The sequence below is a fragment of the Sinohyriopsis cumingii genome, chromosome 17, assembly GCF_028554795.1.
Source record: "Sinohyriopsis cumingii isolate HCF-2022 chromosome 17, ASM2855479v2, whole genome shotgun sequence".
Classification (NCBI taxonomy): Eukaryota; Metazoa; Mollusca; class Bivalvia; order Unionida; family Unionidae; genus Sinohyriopsis; species Sinohyriopsis cumingii.
In genome coordinates, this window is record NC_142977.1 from 99,173,335 (window position 1) to 99,189,444 (window position 16,110).

The following is a 16,110-nucleotide window of genomic DNA, read 5'->3' on the forward strand; positions in this document are numbered from 1 at the left end:
CATCATCGATTTTTAAGACGGGAACCACCGAATGAATCGCAGATTTCAGCATATCTCCTAAACCAATTACTCACTGTCGAATGACTCCTCGGTACACAAGATACATGACGTACAAATCCTTAGAGAATCTTTTTCGAAAATGTAGTTTCACCTTGACCTTTATTTCCAGAATGGAATAGTTTGTCCTACATCTATTTTTAGCAGTGTTGACTCTGTCTACATACGACCTACTGACAGGCAAATAGTGATGATGTACCAATTCACGGGGAAAGTGAAACGTGTTGCCACCCTTCTCGGCAGCACCAACTTTAAAAGGAATGACTCGCAGTAACGACGTAGTTGTTTCCTACAACGTTATACTCCACTATATTGGAGTACACAAACATCAAATTCAGTCCTTAGTATTTAAAATGCTTGAAAAAGTGCTCGTTGCTGTTGATGGATTTCTTGGGACCTTTAGCGGTGACTCCACTGGACTGTTATATTTCAGGGAAAGATTGTGCAGAAGGAACCGATGCAGTTGTTGAGTAAAATGGTCCACAATTATTTTGTCTCCTTGTTGCAAACTCAGATTGATGATGGCGGAGCGGATGACAAAATGCATCCCAAAGATTTGGCAGAAAGACAGATTTCCGTCACATGTTCTCTGAGCCACACCCGCCGGGGTTGCATTTTTAGATATTAAAGAGAAGAAATCAGAGAAGAAATTATGTTGCTGATGAAGCTGTTCTGGTCAATGTCATAATGCACTCTTCTTTTTAAAGTCGATGATTTGCGAAGGGTCGATCCAGGAGTCAAAACTTGGTGGGCATCCTTTACAATGCACTTTCAATTCTGTGGCTATTCGTTGGCCTACTTTAAGGGTTCTTCGATCGAGAATGCTTTCGATGTCGTACACCTTATCGTCTGTTTTGGACTCTCATTGTAACTTGGGGAAGTAGAAAGTTTCTTTTAACACTTCGCTTTCACGCATAAATGTTGCTGGAAGATGATATTTAATCAAAATTATGTTGATGGTTTGTGAGACAGACAAGACGTGTCGGCGGTTTTAATAGTTTTTATTAATTCCGACGGGGACGTGTAAACAATTGGTCCTCCGTCTTGACACCAGTCGTGAAACAACTGGGTACAAACATAGCATATAATATAGTGTTTTGGGTTTTAAGTCGACGAGTTAATAGGCGTGAGGTGTGTGAGTGGCATTTTTGTACGTATAACTCCGCCTGGAATTTCCTAACTGTTTGGCTAACACTTGCACTTGCGACTTATCTCTGGAACTTTTAAACAAAACCTTGTAGGAAGCATTGAGACTGATATTAAGATGGGCTTTACTTTGTCGAATAAAATGTTGGGTAATGTAAATAACACTGATATGACGATGATGTCTTTTGCGTGTAAACCAAAGTTTAATTTCTTCTTCGTCTTCTCCTGATATATTTCCGAAGATGACAAGATGTGTTGGACTCGTGATGTTATGCATATTTATTTTTACAGTGTGCGTGATCTTTTCCGTGAATTAAAGAAATATTTAAGATATTTACTTAGCTTAAAGTTCAAGTATGGACCGTGTTCACATAGACCATTATGTTAGGTAATAGATCAGATGACAGTATATATATATATATATATATATATATATATATATATATATATATATATATATATATATATATATATATATCTGGTATTAGTCTTTACGAAACCATCATTATAGATTGCGGATGTGTTCAGATAAAATTCTAGAGGAATTATTTAAATCAGTCATTGGAATTAATAAAATACTATTGGTACATCATCACGTTCAAGACTATTGTTACATCAGCAGATTGGAGGTTATTGAAATTTATTCGGAACATTTTATACGGTTGAAGTTGCAATAGAACATTTTAGATTAGTTGGGATTAAATTAAAAATAATTTCATATTAATTTTCTGTTTGTAACTAAGAAAAGAAGTTATTTAATGAGTTTATTTTATTTGTTGGGTATAGTTTTCGCTACCTGCGTACCTGCTTTTTGTCATAATTTTATTAAGTTTACCTGCCTTCGCACACTTGGCCGCTATACATTATCAAATTATAAATATGAGTTTTGAAGAAATGTTATACACTGAAACTCGTATTATTATTATTATTATTATTATTGCACTGTCAAGATTGTTTAATATGCACTGCACTACAAAACAATAATGACGTGTGTGTTGTTCTCACCACACACGTTTCCCGTATCCTGCTCACTTTAATCAACCATAAATGATGTCATCGCCAACTTAAAATTATTCGCCGATCTTCGTGTGTTCAGGATACATAAGCAGTATTTGGATTAGTCAGATGGTCTCCTCTCCAGGACGATTCGAATACGTGGGAAGCCTGAGATAAATAGTATCTCGAGAAAAGCCGTATATTCTATTCCTTGTGACCAATGAATCCAAACTTCACCTGCCTTCACTGCACGATTTAAATATTAAATGACCCTAACAAAAGGGGATCTAACTCGTATATCCTCTGAAAAACGAACATATTTTCTTCAGAGATAACTTTCATATACAAGGAAATAGATCAATATATCTAGCTATACCAGCCAGATTGGAACATAAGTTGACTTCCATTTCAGCGTGCCTGGAGCACGGTAAGTGCAACCGAGATAGGAAAAGCTTATACATCAATTCGCACAATATAACTTGATGTAAACAGTGCCTTGACCATCAAACAAAGGAAGTGTTTAGTATGTACACTTGAAGCGGTCACTGCTGATATGCTCCACTGACCGCCTATGGCACGGTGACAGCACTTTTTGATTCGCAAACACCTGGCCGTAGAATGCAGATGACCGTTAAAAATATGTTAGGTTGGAAAGTTTTGCCGTGGGAAATTATACTGAACACTGTGACCAAGTGACCAATAACCACATACACAGACACAAACGTTTAATAGATGATCAATATAACATTGGTACACAATTTTATAAAAAAATACTTCAGCAGATAAAAATAAGTCCCTACTCAAGTTATCGTTTCACAATTCAGCTTTACATACATACATACATACATACATACATACATACATACATACATACATACATGCATACATACATACATACATACATACATACATACATATAATTTAGCCCATCTTAATTCTGTTTGGCTCTATCTTTATTATGTTCAATAACATTTGTTTCCGCTTTAATATTATGCTAGGTATATTAAAGTCGCCTTTTTCTTCCACTTTCATGAATCGACCTTTATTAATATGATTCATTTCCCACTCCACATTGAAGCTTATATTGATCATTATCCCTTTAAATAGAGTCAATATTTACATTTTTCCACGATTTTATATTAATATTTTCAGATAAGAATATTCATTACCCCACGTTAACGTTTTACAAATTTTTTCTATCGCATTTGATTTCTGTTCTAAAGAATTAATTACAATTTAGATTTTTTCCCCTCAAATTCTTGTTTTTATGATATGGTCCCTCTTCAGACATCTTTATTAGCTGTCATATGTTTCGACCTAAATGAGTATTGCACCAACTGGCAATGAATTTCTCTTCCTCCTCTGCCTCAGAGTAGCTGTGGTGGCTCAGTGGTTGGGTTAGCAACATTAGTGTCGCCTTGGACAAGGCACTTTGCTCCAGTTAAGTTGATACTAAATAATCCATTTGTCTTTCTGCGCAGTCAAATATTAAACTCTCTTCTTCCCTGTCTGGTATATATATATATATATTTAACGGTTTTTTAAAAAGATATTTAAACTGAATTGTCAAGTGGATACATAGATTTACAATAAGTATTGTAGTTATGAAACACTTAAACATGGTGGTTTTTGTAAATTTTGGTACAAAGTTGAATATTTTGTAAAATTCTCAGCAAAAATGGAAATTAAATTGTATTTTTAATGGGTGATTTATGAACATATTTAGTTCTATGCAAAAGGAGGCTTGCGTCAAATAAAACTGGAATAAGTTATTAATTATATTCTACATTAATAGATATTTACGTCTGTGATAGAATATTCAGTGTCTTTCAAAGGCAAACGACAAAAGCTATTGATAACTATCATTCAAATAAATAAGACTTCATTATGCTAGGTATAATAAAAAAATGCAAAAAATAGACAAGTATCAAGCCTATAACAGGAAATATAAGTTCTAGCGTCAAAGGTGAAAACGATGAAGCAATAACCAATAAAATAACCATAAAATAGAATGCCGTCTGGTTTGCATGTACTTATACATGAGATTGCTCCTGAGACAAAGACACGCTGCATAAAAGAACTACCGATCTCAGCAACAGTTTTGAATATCTCAGATTTCAGAACATAACGCAAGTGAATGAAACATCATTAACCGTAACAACATGATGATTACCACAAACACTTACATTAGACGTTCGATTAATTTATCCATATATCAACAGCAGTTTCTTGAATATTCCAGTTGACATTCCATCTCCAATCCTCTGCTGTGATTTAACTTGAATAAGTATGACCAGCACGAAGATGGCTCCAAGAGGAAACCAGTCTGTCCCATATGTAGACAGGAGTATGAACAGTAGTTCATCCTGTCCGGCGAAAGACTCTTTGGGGACCTGAAACGAAAAAGAAGGAAAAGTCCACACATACTATATTTTCTAATAAAAACATCTTATGTCCAGAAGATAAAACAAAGTTCAAAGTCTTGTAGTCATCCAAACATAGATTGGAACAGATAAGTGAAATCATTAGCACGTGGTAGGAAATATGACCACAGTGATACAATGGACAACTAGTTCAATTCAGCCAACAAAAGTGGCAGAAAACCACTGAGCTCACCTAATTTACCGGTAAGATCCAATCCAACAAAAAACGGTTACCCGCTGGGAGTCGAGGAAAATGCATGCTTTTAATAACTTACAAAACTAACAGGCTGAGAATAAATAGATATGGAAATTGAACCATTTCGATTGAGAAATGTTTCTATTCCCTACGAATCAAATTTGAGAGCGGATAGGTAGACTCAATCCTTTTATTTAAAATCCCTACAGATTTGGCGATTCCTAAATCAATAAGCCACGGTTTAGCGATGAAAACAGCAATCTACAAATCATTTATGTTATCTAGAATTTCAACTTTGTACAAATGGTCCAAAAAGTTTTCTTTTCAACAAAGAGAAAAATACTCTAATCTCCTACATCTACATTTAAAGAAACCTCTTGAGACTCAAATGATAATAATATGTTTAGGAATGCAAGGGATACACAGTTTTGTTAACTGGGAATGATCGACTACGGCAATGTGCGTATCGTTAATCGTTATAACATGTGTCCCTATTCAGAGTTTAATGCTATGGGAATGGCTAACCTTTGCTCTTTGCTACGTTAATTTCTTTTGCCTCAAGACAAATTCAGTTCAACAGCACGTATCTCTGAGAAACGTAGAAGGGTTACACATGGGATAAAGGAGCAACCTTCGTTTTTCGGGCACAAGAATTACAATTATATGGTAAATGTGTATGAAAGACATAGCATGGTGTCAGCACAATGCAATTCCTCCTACATGAATAACATTGTCGCAACACAATGCAATTCGTTTTGCATCATATGCCTGAACCAAAATTTCTTGCATACTTTGAATTTTGGAAAAGGAAGAAGCCTCCTGATTTTGGAATCAAAGGTCAGAGATGAAAGTCAATGTGACTGGCCAAAAAGAGCAGTTTCCGCACAGTATCATCAGTTTTACATCTCACAAGTCCATGAGTATAAAAAGTGAAAATAAGTTTTGGTCAAAAGTCAAAGAACAAGGTCACCTTGACTGGAAGAAGAAACAATAACATTTGTTGTACATTACAAACCTTCATTTAAATTTGTTCATACCTTGCTCTTGCGAAAAGAAAAAAGCTCGCTGAATTGGGTGTCCAATTCTCAAAGGTCAATGTCGCTGTGATGGATAGAAGAAAATGACTTCTGCGAAGTTTGTTTCAGTTGTTGACCATGTACGTACATTAAGGCTTGAGAGATATTGCGCTTAAGTTATTGATGAGTTCTATTCATTTTATGTTCATAAGGGAAACAAAATCAAGGTCACTGTGCCTCAAAGAAAAATGGGGTTTACGAAAAACCTTTATTGTAGTGTCGCATTTTGGATGGCTTGCAAGTAGAGTAATACAGACATCTGTAGTCTTGAGGTTTGAGGTCACAATCATGTTAATAGTCCTAACAAATATAGAGGGGTTTCTGCACAGCATTTCAATTCATGACCGAATACTTTTACAAAAGGTCCAGGTCTTTGAAGCCCATTGTTCAGTAAGCTCCATAGAGAGCTACATAGACGACTATTGAAATAGAGATGAGCATACAATACACCGTGAACGTTATTCGTAAGTTCCTATATTAAATCAGGTTATACTGACCCAATTTGCATTCTTACAACAAGCAGTTTGAAAAATAAAAACAGCGTTAAAGATATATGCAATGGACTAGCATTGTCCTGATTGAATTCTCTAATCTCTTATTATTTGACGGAAGGCCATTAATGTAAATGCAATGCATTTTTTACGAGATTTAAGAACCAGTCTATTCTGGCCTTTGTGTGCGTCTGTGTTTCTGAGTATGTAGTATTTGTATGAGTGAGCGTAAAACACTTGTAAATATTTTGGTAGTAGGTGTTGGAACAGGTGCTTATATATTGTGACAGTGATTTATATTTTCTTTAAATACGATTTGGCGGTGAATGTACCAAAGACGATGACATATACGAAGCTTCCTAAGAGATCTTGAAAAGAGAGGAAGTCTGAAAATATACAATTTGATGAGGGTTAAGAGTTTTTCATCGTTGGCATGGAAAACACAGAGTGCGTTTTATCTGAGACAAGAATACATCGGTAGAAGAAAAACTTACGAGACATCTGAAGACAAGAATGGTTAACATAATGAAACAAGAAATTTACTGATGCTTGACCAAGCTAATGTATGGCTTCAATTACGTGCACCACACGTCAATGGACATAACAATGGTTGTAGCAACAGGGGAGGCCGCTAGAGGACACTGGCGATGAAGATTAACGTTTTCTCAAAATGTCAACCTCATTACACCCGGTACTTTCTCCACTTTAATATGCAAAAAGCCGACATTATTACGTCCGAATGTATTCATGGTTGAAAGGTCATATGTCTATATTTAACGTATATGACACTGGGCCATTTCTACAACTTATTCAGCGGAACCGAATTTTTCAAAACGCTGAAAAACTAAATAAACGAACATATACGCTCACCTACGCCTACTTTTTAAATACTTTGGAGTTCTTTTCAAGAGAATAATGATAAAATGTGAGCGAATATTTGTGGAAAACTAAAAATTACGTCTTTTTCAAAGGTCACCCATGCGAGCAAGAACGGTAACTCTTCCTGGCACATAGGTACGTACAATATGTAAACAATGACAACAATACGACATAATTTGGATTCAAATACGAACGAAAACTTGATTGTATGAAAAGGCAGACGTTTATAGAAAGGAATCGGATTATACAGACGTAATGTCATTCATTATATCAAACATATTACAAAATATTTGTACAACTTTTGTTGTGTAATATATTTTTGAGGTTAGAGACTCGACGGGAATTATCACTCACCGACTCAGTGATACTAGATGTATTGATAATATGTATGTGATTGTGATCACTGAGATATTATCAATGTCAGGTCATCTGTCCTTAGTACAATTCTTATCTAGATACACTGGTAACAAAATTAAAATGTTCATGTTTAGTAGGGACGGAAAAGAGGTAAAAGTTCAACTATTTTTCAGAATTTTGAAGAATGAAAACAAATTCATTTAAAATTGTCATGCCATTTTTTGTGAATATCAATATGAATATTGTCATCATAAGCCAATGAATAGGAAATTGATCTGTAGTATTTCTCAGTTTAAACAAATACATAATCATAAATATTTCTTGAGAACCATCTCAGTGCCAGTTTCTTCTCTATCTCAGACACCACAGTTGCCTTTACTTCATGAACTATGTAATATTGCTCAAAACAATGGTCAGAAATATTATGAAAATATTGCAAAGTTAGGACATCCAAAATTTAATGTTGCACCATCCTAAGATGACACTGTAGAAATCCTGACTTACTGTAATGAAAACTTAGTGGAAAACCTTATGTCATTGATTGCATTTTATAGATATGAAAACTGACCAAATATATCTTATGATAACTAAATTCTAAAATAGCAATTGTTATTTACTAAATTGTGATTTCAGATAAATGTATATATGTACAAGAACACTGTAAAGAATATGCACTATTGGTTTTAAGATGGCATGACTCATGATTATGCTATTTCATGCAAAAATGTTAGGGGGTGTTTGATAAAAAGGCAGAGAAAGTCTTCAGAAGTACTTGGAACATAGAAAAAGTGAATTTATTCTTGAAGCTGACTGTTCACAACACATTTATATATAACCATATGTAAAAAATATGCAACTTTCAGCATGAAGTAACATGAGGTCAAGAATTTTCAAAAAGTGACCAATGACCAATATTGAAAATGGTGGATAATACATGTGTTTGAATGCTTTCTGTGAATTTATTTGAAAAAATATCATAAAGATGGGTTCATTTTTTAAATCTGCACACTCAAATTAAGCAGAAAACATTCCATTTTAGAAGCGTCATATAATTTCAACTTGTGTATGACTCAAAAATATAGTATTTCATGCAAAAAAGTTTGGGGGGTGGGTTGATAAAAACCTGACGTGATTTCTTAAACTGACTGGAAATGCATGAACTGGAATCGGTGCATCCTTTCCACGAATGTAAATGGGAATCGATCATGACAATTCCCAGTCGAACATTTACAGGTTTATATTCTTAAATGATTTTGGAGAGAACTCATGTGTGGGCATTACCCTTCTTGCAATATTATGTAAATGAACTGGTTACATACGTTCTTTTATTTCCGTGAAACATAATTAACATTAGAAAGGGCAGTGTAATATTTTTTAATTATTTGGCTGGTACTTCATTCACGTATTTTTAATCATTGACTCATTTAGATCTTAACCTACCTGCATTTGCTTACCTCCTAACACCTTTAATATCTTTAATAACAATATGAACGGAACGTAACATTGAACTTGGCTACATTAAGTGTTTTGATGAATAGATATGTTTATAAAATTTGAACTCCGGAACCTAACTTTTATTCCGTGGGCAATTCTGCACTGCATACCTCTAAAGTTGGAGGTAAGTTATAAGTACACATTGTGCATTATCAAAATTGCAAATTAATTTTCTTTTCAAAATAAATTAGATTCATTACAGTAGGTAACCGAATAATGTCAATGTTTTTGTTCAATGTCATTGTTATTCATTGCCATTAAAATTTTAAAAGATCAGGCCCGGAAATTCCGAAACGTTTAAATTCTAGCTCGAGATTTTGTCCTGAGCAGTCGCAAGCGGTGTTACATCTGTTTTTTGCTGTTAGTGGGAATTCGCAATCAGACTCACGCTCCGAGGTTTAGATGTCCACGCATGATGTTACGGCTACAGTGAACCGTCGGTTTGTGGAAAATGCCAACCAAAGTAAACATATCAACCTAAAATTGGATATACTTACTCCAGACACATTCAAAAACCATTTTGTGGTTTTGTTACACAGGCCACTGTATCACGTCTTCACAGATTTTGTTTTCAAACCATGTAACATATACCATCAGCAGTTGTTGAAGTAAATAATCACTGTTTTATCTCTATGTAATTAAAATCTGTTAATGCGAACAATATATCTGCACTGGATCAAGCTAGTATAAAAATAAATCAACTTAAAAGATCATTTCAACCATTAGTCGACCAAAGAAAATAAAAGCAGGAGCAGGACATGTTAGATGTGGCTAAAAATAACTTTTTAGCAGTGCTACATTGAGATAGAGAAAATATATACTATGAAAGTATAGCATCCGCTGTCATTGATACCCTAAAGAAACCCATTCAATTCTAACAATAATATTAAGAACTGTTTACTCCGTGTCCTTCGACTGGCAACTGTGGACACGTACTACCCAATCAAACTCACAAAGGAGAACAGGTAGAACTCTTGATTTAATCCCAACCAAATAGCTAAATTTAACTGATCATTATTCGATTTCAAGATGTAGTCTTTCCTATTTTTTTTACTGCGAATATTACATTCCTTATTTCGACCGCTCGACATTGAATAAAGTGTTGTGTAGATAAAACTAATTCAAAGTATTAAACAATATCTGCTAAAGGTACAAATACTGCTGACTGACAGCGTGTAATAAACAATTTACAATATGTGCAGTCGCTATAGTCAAACTTTCTAAGCAACATTTCTGGATAAAATCAACGGATTGGATATTGAAGCGTACATTAACCGATATTGTCAGATATCAAGATGTTGTCGTTATTATATATTCCGACGGTAAATGAAAAATAAGCGTATTAAATAAATATCTGCTAGAGGCTGAACATATATTTTGGTTGTAAGAACATATGAACATTTTCCTCCATCTGCAAACGCAATATATATATATATATATATATATATATATATATATATATATATATATATATATATATATATATATATATATATATATGAATCTAGGCTCTTACAAAAAGCAACAGAAAGAGTGAAGACAACAAGCTTTGTAAACCTTAATAAATAATTTATTTCCCTAGAATATCAATGAAAAATGAGAAAAAAGATCTTACGGTTTTACGAATAAAATCCAAAGGTAATCCAAAAATTAAAACATAAAAGTCATAGTAATAAAAGTCTTGAATGAAAATGAGTTTGAATCCCGATGAAATCCAAAATGGAAGACGATGACGTCTGTTGCTACCTGCGATGTGCTGTTATATCAACAGTTTCTTGTTGAATCACAACAAATATTATTCCAGTTTTGAATTCCGTATAAATTTCAGTGAATGCCTTTGTCCAAGAAAGCACTTATTTATTTCCAGGGAAAGGAATAATCTGAAATTTAATTCATTTGAAGAAAGTAAAATAACTAGCCCAAACTGGACACAAAAATAACAACTTGACTTTTCAAGTGTTATGGCACAAATGACTGAATATTTATTATAGCTTGAGTTAAAAGACTAACTAAAACGCAAAACAGATGCCCAGATGGGGTCAAAAGTTCACCTTACAGAAGGAATAGAAGTTTGTTACATGATAATTATTACGGCGTGCAGGTATGGCCTTGACTGCACTTAATATTTCTTACTCTGAGAAAGAATCAAAAAACATTTTAAAATAAATGAAATAAAAAGTCAGGTCAAAAAGAACTAAACTTAATTCTGTAACAAATTCAAGTCCAATGGAACCAATATTACATTACAATGACATGTAATGAAAAATATTAAAACTAAGAGAAAAATACTTAATTTAAATATAAATAACAAGATATAATAATAATAATAATAATAATAATAATAATAATAATAATAATAATAATTAAAACTAACAGACAAATAATAATTTAAATATAAATAACAATATATACTACTACTACTACTGCTACTAATAATAATAATAATAATGAGGACCTTGTATAGCGCTTAATCTTTAGAAGCTCTAAGTGCTTTACAACATTTGGCAAGACCTATAACATAAAAACATATATAATAATATAGTTACAAAAACAAACACCATGAAATTGAAAAACACGAAAACATGCTGAAATATTTAAGGTAGGAAACATTATTAGGTCTTTAAGTTTGTTCATGCAGTCGAAATAAGTGGTTTTTAAGAGCACTATTGAATGGGATCACCGTATCTTTGTGTCTATGTTCAGTGGGCAATTCATTCCATGTTGCTAGGCCCTGGCATGCAAAAGAACTCTGACCATATGACTTTGTTTTCATTCTGTAAATAATGAGTATACGATTGTCAGAAGAGGAGCGTGTGTATGTTGCTGGTGTGTACACATCGGTGAGGTCGGATAGGTATGTTGGACTGCAGTCCGTCAATGAAACGTAGCAGAGAGAACAAATTTTGTGTTTGATTCTGGATCGAATGGATAGCCAGTGTAGGGTACAGAGCAGCGGGAAGGTGTGCTCTGATCGTGGTACTCTAAATATGATCAGAGCAGCTGTGTTTTGAACTTTTTGAAGTTTCTGGAGTAGATATTGAGATGAAGCAGACAGAATTGAGTTACAATAGTCCAGTCTCGAAAGTACTAATGAAAACACAAATGTTTTAGTGGCATCAACTGAAAGATAGTTGCGAATGGAGCTGATGCGACTCGGCTCAAGATATGCCGCCTTGCATATGTTCATGACATGTTGATGCAATTGGAGAGTACTGTCCTGAGTAACACCTCGGTTTTGTACTGATTGTATGAATTTAATGTTGGTGTTGCTGATATTTATTGTTTGAGGTAAAGGATGTGAATGAGAAAGTCTTTGTGTTGTGATCAGAATGGCCTCAGTTTTATCATCATTCATCTGCAGTTTGTTACATGTCATCCATGATTTCACATCAGAAACGCACCTTGGATGGTAGCATCAACTTCGGGTGGATTGCTAAATTTTTATATTTGGGTGTCATCAGCGTACAGTTGGTGAGACACTGGATGATGATCTATGACACTTGAGAACGGCCGAGTGTATAGAATGAAGGGAACAGGTCCAAGAACAGACCCCTATGGAACACCACAACATAGATCAACTGGGCTGGAGAATATTCCATTTGCAGACAGAATTTGTGTCCTATTGACCAAGTAAGATTGAAACCACAGTAAGTCTGTATCTTGAATGCCAAATACATGCTGGAGACGGTGAAGTAATATATCATGGTCTACTGTGTCAAATTCTGCAGACAAATCAAGAAGGGTGAGGACTGTAATCTTTCCTTAATCCAAATCAGGGAGAATGTCATTAACTACTTTTAGAGGAGTAGTTTTAGTACTGTAGCAAGGGCGATATGCAGATTGTACATTGCTAGAAAGACTGTTTGAATTCAGATGAGATGCAAGCTGGAATAGAACAACCTTTTCTAAGATTTTTTATATGAATGGGATATTATAAACTGGGCGGTAGTTCTTTAAATCGGTATGGTCTAGTGTTGGCTTCTTCAGCAGATGCTTAACAATGGCAGTTTTGAAAAATGATGGGAATTCCTCGGATGAGAGAGAGGTATTAGTAACATAAGTTAGTGAAGAGAATACTAGATCTAAGCACTCAAGCAGCAGTGCTGCTGGAATTAGATCAAGTTCACATGACTCCGGTGTACTTTTCATCAGGATTGTACGTACGAAATCCATAGAGACAGATTCAAATGCTGGTAATGGTTGCCGCTCAAACTGTATCCTAACTGTATGGTGACGACAAGTCTATTTAAATTGTGGTGAGAAGCTTATCTCTAATGGTTTGTACTTTGTCACGGAAGAAATTTGCAAACATGTCCCGAAGGTCGACTGGATAGACGGTAGTTGTAAGTGGTGTACATTTGTTCCTTGATATTAGCCTGTTAGTAATCTCGAAAAGGTCTTTGCAGCTGGAACTTTCCATGATCTTTAGTAGAGTAGTGGGCTGATTTCGCTGCATGGACTATATTTGTGACATTCTTCTTAGCGATTTTATACGTTTGCTTATGAATAGCGAGTCTAGTGGAAAGTCAGAGCCTCTCAGCTTTACGACGGTCTCTTTTAGCAGTGCGAAGCTGGTCCCTAACACTGCTATACCAGGGAGAACACTTTTGAATTGATACTCTGCACTTGGTAGCTGGGGCATGCTTGTCAAGCAATGAACGCAGGCAGTTATCGAGTTGTTCTGCTGTAGGAGGTAAGCAATTGTTAGGTTTGCTTGGATGTCATTCATTAGTTTAGTTCTGTTTATCATACGGAGGTTTCTCTTAGTAGCAGATAAAGGTGGAAGGTTACGGACTGATACGTCAAGATGGCATATAATGCAAAGGTGATCTGATGCAAGTTCATGGGATACCAGGGAAGACCGTTGAATGTTATCATCAGGTCTATGAAGAATCCATTCTAATATGTGACCATGTTTATGGGTGGGTTGGTTAACTGACTGTTTGAGGTTGAAAACATTAATATAATCTATGAGTTTTTATGTGTTTGGGTTTCCGGGACAGTCAAGGTGAAAATTGAAATCTCCAAGAATAATCAGGTTGCAACCTATTAAATTTCCATACTCCAGGAGATTCGGAAAGTTACGAGGGTTACGTGGGAACGATTTGATGGAGTAACCAGTGGGTGTTAGATTCGCGCACTTGGCTCATCGCCCAGAGCTACAATTATATATCTCGAATCACGTTAGCTGTCTATTGTAATCTACCAGAATTTCCATTAAGAGCATCTTACACAATTGAAATTTCTGTCATAATTAACTAACCATTGTATACGGTGTCTTACCATTCCTGTTGATTAGCCTATTTTTTATTTTGCGCTGGGGGTTCACCGTTTGCTGGATATAATAGAATTTTCAAGTATGTGGATATGATTTGAGCAAAAATCTGTGCCAGTCTTAGTAACCCTCAGAAGGAAGTGAATATTTGGATAAATGGTCACCTGATTATAATCACTTGGTATTTACTTTAAGTTTGAATGCTTACAGCTTGAAGTTTTGTTTGTATTTGTGTACAACTCCAGACGCCTGGGTATGTGGAAGCTAGCATAAATTATATCGTATGGTCTAATTATCTAAAGGCATTTATATCTGTAAGTGGTCAGCCCCTTCCTTGTGTCTCTTTTGGGTAATTGTTTTTCAGAAAAGAAACGCTTAAAACTAACAACATTTTATTATGGAAGGATGTACTAAAATAAGTTTACATAGCTGTTTCCATTATTCTGGAAATCATTAATAGTTCTCCACCCTCAACTCGGTTTTACTATTACATTTGGGACCATATGGCCCATATAGGAATCTATTTGTGGCGCTTAGGATACTTTGGTCCCCTTTGAGAATCTAATAGAACCTTTGGGTAGCTATAGCCCTGACATGTTTGGGTATCCAATGTCCTTATAGGAATTTAATATTGTGTTTGGGATGGTATTCCCCTCGATACAAACTTATCATCACGCTTGGGACGGTATGTCCGTATGAGATTACGGATATCTTTTTAGCTCTCTAGGATAATTTTAAGGATGTGAGGGTATCTTTGAATGGGAATTGAAAATGATCAGCTATAATGGACCTCTATGGGAGATTTAACAGGCTAGAAAAACGGACAAATAAACAACTAATGACAGATAAATGCACATATTTTAAATCAAGGAAAACAGTAATAATTCCAAGTTTTGATTATATCTTTATAGAATATATTTAGATCTTGCAAAATACGGTTGAACTACCGATTCTATTTTTGTAGAGCAATAGGAAGGTAGGATGAATAATCTTATTCCAGGAACTTAACAGCAACATTATTTGCCAAAAAACATAGGACTCAGTGTAGTTTCACTAAATTCATAAATGTTACTGTTCCTGCGAAAGAGAGTATGATACAGAGAGAGAGAGAGAGCACTACGTAAATCGTGTATTAATAACTGTTCAACTTGAATCAGATTGCACATGACAAAGCCCACTTCTATAAACTGGTAACATATTTTTGTCCCAATAAAGCTATTATTGTGCTAATTAAAGATATGTATTCCACATTATCAAAACAAATATAAGCGGAATAATATAACATATATTAATACGGTCGTTACTTTCATATAATAATACGACAGTGGCAAAATCTGCCCTGACATTAAAGGTTGGAGCTGTGATGAATGCCATTATCTTCTTAAATGTAGTTATTTCCGAAAAGAAAGAAATCAGCTGAGAGCTATAATCATTGAATTGCTGTAAAACTGTTTTCTTTTTAAAGAAAAGAATCTGAAATTATTGAATTATTTTATAAAATAAATTCGATATGTTCTACTTATCTTCACTTGTCAGCAAGAGAACCCTATTATAGCAAATGAGACATACACTGTAAAGCCACGAGATATTTTATATCTAAAATAGTTTAATAGTTCAGAAATGGCGTTATAGCTATTCATGCCCCGGAAAGCTGCAGTTCCAATTGCATTTCAGCTTTCAAATCGACAGCCACTAGACGACTATTATATAGCAATATTTA